Below are 7,746 nucleotides of genomic sequence, written 5' to 3'. Positions count from 1 at the left end.
TTATAATGGCACTGGCGCCCATCTGAGAAGTGCCAGAACTGGGGGAGAGAGAGCCCTGGGCACCCCTATTTTCATCGGAGGAATGTTGGAGAGTATACCCTCTCCACTGCTCAGAGGGAGCAAAGACGCCCAATGAAGGCTTTCTGATCTAGTGAAAGTGTGATGCCAACGCTCCCTGCCCTCCCCACCCCTGATGCTGTTTGCAAATCAGGAGCATCGGTGGGTCTCTCCAGTTGCCTGTGTTTTGCACCCCTCTGCCCTCCGCCTGCTGCCAGTCCTGACAAAACCCTGCCTGTAATCGGCTTGGGGAAGAAGGGGCGCTTGTAAATCAAGCAGGCAGCTTTAGTGTCTCTCAGGAAGGAGCCAACTCCTCCGCAAGGCAGGCAGGCCCAGGTGGGCGATAAAACGCCGCCGTCGGCCCGGGGAGCAATTTGCTGGGCCCCGAGCCGAGGTGCACCATCCGCCGCACCGGCAAGCCCCTGCAAGGCCATAATTCAGCGCCTGGACCTGCACGCTTTAATTATCACTGCAGCGGAATTTCAATGGGAGCCGATCCATCTTGCGGCTTGCTGGAGAGCGATTTATACACCCGCGTGCTATTTCATCTGCGGAGCCCAAATCTGCATTTTTATGGGCAGGCTTGGAGCTTCTTCCCTCGCCAGCCTTGGCGGTGGAGGGGAGCATGTTTGTGTGCGTGTATAAAGCAGTGTCTGGGTTTTTTTGGCCGTGCAGTAAAGTTCAGGAGAGATGCGCCTGTACTCTGAACCGAAGAGGAAATGCCTCGCCTTCCATTCCACATTAGGGCTGGTGCCATGGCGGCAGGAGGAGTGCGTTTTCATGTATAAGAGTGCCATACCCTCTAGCATTTCCCCGGTGAAAATAGGGACGTCCTATTCCAGAATAATAATAATAATTTTATTATGTATGCCCACACAGCAGGCAGTGGCACTGTGGGTTAAACCACAGAGCCTACGACTTGCCGATCAGAAGGTAGGCGGTTCAAATCCCCATGACGGGGTGAGCTCCTGTTGCTCAGTCCCTGCTCCTGCCAATCTAGCAGTTCGAAAGTGCATCAAAGTGCAAGTAGATAAATAGGTACCGCTCCGGCGGGAATGTAAACGGCGTTTCCGTGCACTGCTCTGGTTCGCCAGAAGCGGCTTAGTCATGCTGGCCACATGACCCGTAAGCTGTACGCCGGCTCCCTCAGCCAGTAAAGAAAGATGAGCGCCGCAACTCCAGAGTTGGTCACGACTGGACCTAATGGTCAGGGGTCCCTTTGCCTTTACCTTATGTATGCCCCACTCATCTGACCAGGTTGCCCCAGCCACTTTGGGGGGTTTCCAACATATATAAAAACATAACAAAGCATTAAACATGGAAAACCTTCCCTATACAGGACTGCCTTCAGATATCTTCTAAAGGTTGTATAGTTCCTTATCTCCTTGGCTTGGGGGATGCTTAACTCTATTTTATTTTTTAAAAAATATTTATTAAGGTTTTACACAACAAAACAAACATCACAATCAGGAAAAACAAAAGAAAAAAAAAGACGATCAAAAACAACACAGTTTAACAATGAAAGAAGAAAGAAAAAACAGAAGTAATCAACAACAAAAAACAGAGAAAAAATTATTTGTTACTTACTATCTTTATAACCCTCTTTCCTGACTTCCTCACATCTCCCTTTTCTGTATTCCCCTTTACACAATCAAATTCAGCAATTCCCTACCCTCTTTCCAATCTTATTCAATATTATACATTTCAACCTATTATGCCTTTGGTTTCCTTTCCTTTCAAAACCATTTATCACATATTCTTTATAGCTTAATCCTTTATATCATTTGTTTAGTCTCGACATAATAATACTCTGGTCTTACCCCTTTTTTCTTCAAAGCATTTTTACATATTTCTTTTTACCATGTCACTGATGCCCTATTCTCTTTATATCCAACATCATTTTAACATTCAAATATTTTACAGTGTTTTTGGAGATATTCTTTGAACTTCTTCCAGTCCTCTTCCACCGACTCTTCTCCCAGGTCTCGGATTCTGCCAGTCATTTCTGCCAGTTCCATATAGTTGATCACTTGCATCTGCCATTCTTCCAGGGTGGGCAAATCTTGTGTCTTCCAATACTTTGCGATGAGTATTCTTGCTGCAGTTGTTGCAGGGGGATGCTTAACTCTATACGCTCCAACATTTCTCTGATGAAAACAGGGATGTCCAGGATCAAATCAGAAACTGGGACAGCTTCTGTAAATCCGGGACTATCCCTGGAAAATATGGACATTTGGAGGGTATGGAGTGATGGGAGGAAATGCTTCACACACAGAGAGCCATGGCAATCCATAATATTTTGTGCATGGGACAGGGGAAATCCATGGAATCCATGGCTCTATAAAAGCTGGTTACTGAGTGCATGGGAAGGCAAACTAAGGCCCAGGGGCCGGATCCAGCCCAATCGCCTTTTAAATCTGGCCCGTGGACGGTCCGGGAATCAGCATGTTTTTACATGAGTAGAATGTGTCCTTTTATTTAAAAAGCATCTCTGGGTTATTTGTGGGGCATAGGAATTCGTTCAGTCCCCCTCCCAAATATAGTCTGGCCCCCCACAAGGTCTGAGGGACAGTGGACCGGCCCCCTGCTGAAAAAGTTTGCTGACCCCTGCACTAGAGCATGACCAAGAAATGGAATCCAGGACTGAGATGTGGAAATGGGATGCTGCGGAATTCGATTTCTGTGAATTCTGATGCGGACTGATCTGACCTGCGCTTCTCAGACCAGGAATGGGGGAGCTTTTGCAACCCAAAGGCTGCATTCCCTTCTGACTAACCTTCCAGGTGCAATATTCCAATAGAGGCAAAATGGGCAGAGCCACAAACACACATTTTGCCTTTCTACCATAGATAACAAATGCACCCCTCTCTTTATCCTTCATCCAAACAAGACCACAGACCAGACATGCAAAAATGCACAGGTGCAAAGCAAATTGAGGGGCGTGGCCTGTGGTGAGGGGGTGTGGTTTGTTTTTCAAAAATTTTTATTCATTTTATAACACAAATAAATAGCACAAACAGGAAAACAAACAATAGAAACAGATTCTTGTCTTATCCTTATTTTTTTTCTAAAAATTGTTAGGTGGGCTTCCCCAAATCCCCCCTATCTGATTTTCATTTTACTTCATCTTTAGCAGTATCATAATTTCTAACAATTTTTTTATTACACTTACTTTAACCATAAAAATATTCATATTTTATCACTTGCAAATAATACTATTTTAAAATACACTATCTTCTACTTCCAACCCTACAGCCTATATCCACTTCCAAAGCTATTCTAAGATTTAAATATTAACATATTTTTTCAAATATTGCTTAAACTTCTTCCAATCTTCTTCTGCCGTCTCTTCTCTCTGGTCTCGGAGTCTCCTGGTCAGTTCGGCAAGTTCCATATAATCAATCATCTTCATCTGCCATTCTTCTATAGTTGGTAAATCTTGTTTCTTCCAGTTCTTCGCTAGCAATATTCTCGCAGCTGTTGTGGCATACAGAAAAAAAGTAACATCCTTTTTTGGGATTTCACCCCCCACTATACCAAGTAAAAAGGCTTCTGGTTTTTTAATAAATGTGTTTTTCAGTTCATTATAAATCCTTTCCCATAAGTCTTTTACCTTGGGGCACGAGGGTGTGTGGTTTGCGGAGCTCTCCAAGGCCCAGACAAAGGCATGGAGGTCTGCATTTGACGCCAGGTCCTGAAGTTTCCCACCCCTGTCCTAGACTGATAAGTGGATTAGAACATAGGTATCCTTCAAATTTCACACCTCTAAATTTTATAAAACAATTCAAACATGTATCAAAAATTGTTAAAACATGCATTTTAGGATAAAATCATATTTAGGAATGTATAGATTGGTATAGATTTTTTATTTTATTTATTAATTAATTATCTGCCCTTCACTCTAAAGTCCCAGGGCAGCTGACAGCATTAAAGCACAATATTAAAAGCTGTTTAACATGACTTATAATCACAAAATTAATATGTGATAAAAATATGAATTTAAATACAAATTTTATTGTGATTTTTTTTTAAAAAAATAAAGTTGCCAATTAATGCAGAAATGGGATGCAACAGAGTTATGAATGTGCATGTGTGAAATAGACATGGACCAAAATTGGATTGATCCATCCATCTCTGGATATGAAGTTTTGAGTGTGGGACAAAGAAAACAGACCGGAGTTGAGCTTAGCACAAAGTAAACCTCTCTCTTGCCCAATACTTTGGAGACACTGCTGCAATGTTACTTGGCCTGAGTATCTGCCCACTGGCCTGATCATGGAATGTTTTGAAGGTTTCAGCTGATCATTCATCCTGCAGAACAAGCAAACTGCTTTCCTCTCATAAGCCATCTTGCTGGTCTATCCAGCACAGGGCGACCGGTCCCAGCAAAAATCTTTAGAGTGCTTTCAGATGCCATTCATCTACATTCATTCAGTCGTGGTTTTTTTATATTGCCCTTCCTCCAAATGGAGCGCAGGGCGTCTGACAACAGAAATTGAAGGAAAGAAAACAATACAATGATATAACCACCGTTAAAACCCACAAGGTACCAATAAAATTGTAACAGAGATCAGCGGCGACACCTTCTGTAGCGCCACCTGCTAAAAGCCAATTTCCTTATATGATCCGTAAACCTGGACAAGTAAAAATGGCTGTAGCCTTTGCTCTACTGTTTCTACCACAAGGGCTAACCTGGCTGTTCATCAACAGAACAAAACAGTCTTATTGTTGTTGTTTTGCAGTAGCATATACATGGTCTTTAAAAAAGAATGAGAGGGCAGGTCCCCGCCCCAAAGAGCTTCCCATCGAGAGCAGGGGTGGGAATGCTTAGGAGGTGATGGTTGCTGAATTCCAACTCCTATCAGCCCCAGAAAACATGGCCAATGGTCCAGGGATGATGGGAGTTGTAGTTCAACAACATTGGTGGGTGGGTGTGCAAAGGCTCCCCATATCTAGACTAGAGATAGACAGAAGGGATACACCAGAGGAAATGGAGTGGTAGTAGCCATCATTTCAGTTATGCACTACAGCAGAATATGGGGAGTAACGGGTGTGCGTGCCATAGGCTTCACAGAAAAATTGGGTTTTGAGGAGAGATCTGAAGTTAGTCACGAAATTAAAAGACGCCTGCTCCTTGGGAGAAAGGCAACGGCAAACCTAGACAGCATCTTAAAAAGCAGAGACATCACCTTGCCAACAAAGGTCCATATAGTTAAAGCTATGGTTTTCCCAGTAGTGATGTATGGAAGTGAGAGCTGGACCATAAAGAAGGCTGATCGCAGAAGAATTGATGCTTTTGAATTCTGGTGCTGGAGGAGACTCTTGAGAGTGCCATGGACTGCAAGAAGATCAAACCTATCCATTCTTAAGGAAATCAGCCCTGAGTGCTCACTGGAAGGACAGATCATGAAGCTGAGGCTCCAATACTTTGGCCACCTCATAAGAAGAGAGGACTCCCTGGAAAAGACCCTGATGTTGGGAAAGATGGAGGGCACAAGGAGAAGGGGACAACAGAGGACGAGATGGTTGGACAGTGTTCTTGAAGCTACCAGCATGAGTTTGACCAAACTGCAGGAGGCAGTGGAAGACAGGAGTGCCTGGCGTGCTCTGGTCCATGGGGGCACGAAGAGTCAGACACGACTAAACGACTAAACAACAACAACAACTGAAGTTAGTAAGAGAGATGGGTTCATATGGGTGTTCTGGGAGGAAGTTCTTAGCCAAAGAGGGAGCAAGCAGGTAAGGACAGAGTCGCTTGAGGGAGCAATAAGTGATAGCATATGGAGTTTTTATGCATCGGCAGAAGCCTGAACTGTGCACCAAAATACCTCAGAGGATCATGATTACCTTTGGAAGCAATCACACTGAGACTCTTAGTACGGAAAATGCGGAAGTTAAGTTTATTATAGGAAATACATGCCTGTTCGTAAAGGGTTCCTAGTTCTGCCTAAGCTGGAGTTGTGTGGCACCATATCTGGTCCTTGACCTCAGCAGAGACACACAATGTGTCTCCTCTTCTGTGTCCCAACACAAGAAAAGGAGCAGGAAATGAGATCAGCAAGCTGAAGAGGCATCAGCTGAAGAATCTCAACTAAAGCATCCATGACCATCCAACCTCTGCTTAAAAACCTCAAATGAAGGAGAGTCTTAACTATGGGTAGGCAAACTAAGGCCCGGGGGCTGGATCCGGCCCAACCGCCTTCTAAATCTGGCCTGTGGACAGTCCGGGAATCAGCATGTTTTTACATGAGTAGAATGTGTGCTTTTATTTAAAATGCATCTCGGGATTATTGTTGGGGCATAGGAATTCGTTCACTCCCCTCCCCAAAAATATATAGTCGGGCCCCCTACAAGGTCTGAGTGACAGTGAACCGGCCCCCTGCTGAAAAAGTTCCTTCAGCTGTTCCTCATAAGGCTTGGTTTCCAGACCCTGGATCATCTTGGTCGCCCTCCTCTGAAACATGATCTAGCTTGTTAATATCCTTCCAAGAACTGGACACAGTACTCCAGGTAAGGTCTGACCAAGGCAGAATAGAGTGGTACTATTACTTCCCTTGATCTGGACATTACTGAAGCAGCCTAGAATAGCATTAGTTGTTTGTTTGTTTTTTTGCTGGTGCATCACACCATTGACTCATGTTAAGCTTGTGGTCCACTAAGACCCTTAGATCCTTTTCACTTGTACTACTTCCAAGCCATCTTATATTTATGCAGCTGGTTATTCCTGCCTAAGTGTAGAACCTTTGTTCCTCTTGAAATTCATTTTGTTAGCTTTGGTGCAGTTCTCCAATCTGCAAAGGTCATCCTGAATCTCGATTCTGTCTTCTGCAGCATTGGCTACCCCTTGCAGTTTGGTGTCATCTGAAAATTTGGTGAGCATTCCCTCAGTTCAGGGGTGTCTTACCCATAGAGGCTAGTGGCACGGGGCACCAGGGCGCCAGGTTCTGGAGGGCGCCAGGGAAGAGGCGGAGACTGGACGCGGTGCCTTTCCACATCAGCTCGCCACCCTCGCCCACCTCCGTCTGCCGTGGCCACCGTGACACAAAGCGGCCAGCTGAGCCGGGAGGTGCCGCGTCCAGTCTCTGCCTCTTCCCCACCAGATGGGCCCAAGACAGAACCCCGTGGCACTCCACTCGTCACCTAGGATAATAAGGAACGATTACTAACCACTCTTTGGGTTTGGTCAGTCGATTAACTTTTTTTTTTTTAATGCATATTTATTAAGGTTTTTTGAATACACATGTGTAAATATTAAACAACATTTCTTATATCATAACATAATTTCGTCGCTTCTTTGGACTCCCTCGCATCTCCCGCTCCCACTTACATCGTTGCTAAAAAATTTTTTCCAAGCAAATTACCCACTTGTTTACAATCTTATCTCCGCTCGTTTAAATAAAATCTAGCAATTCTCCAAAAAATTTATATTTTCCTTAATCTCACTTATCATCAAAATCAGATCTAATTCAGTGGTGGGCAATTATTTATGATCTAGCATCCTTCTTAAGATTCAACCAAATTACAATATTTTTGTAAATAAATCTTGAATTTCCTCCAGTCCTCCTCAACCCTCTCTTCTCCCAGGTCTCGGATTCTACCAGTCATCTCGGCCAGTTGCATATAGTCCATCAGCTGCATCTGCCACTCTTCCAGTGTGGGTAGATCTTGAGTTTTCCAATTCTTAGCAAT

Source organism: Podarcis cretensis (genome assembly GCF_951804945.1).
Source record: "Podarcis cretensis genome assembly, chromosome: 2".
In the NCBI taxonomy this organism is placed as follows: Eukaryota; Metazoa; Chordata; class Lepidosauria; order Squamata; family Lacertidae; genus Podarcis; species Podarcis cretensis.
This window is presented reverse-complemented; position numbering follows the sequence as displayed.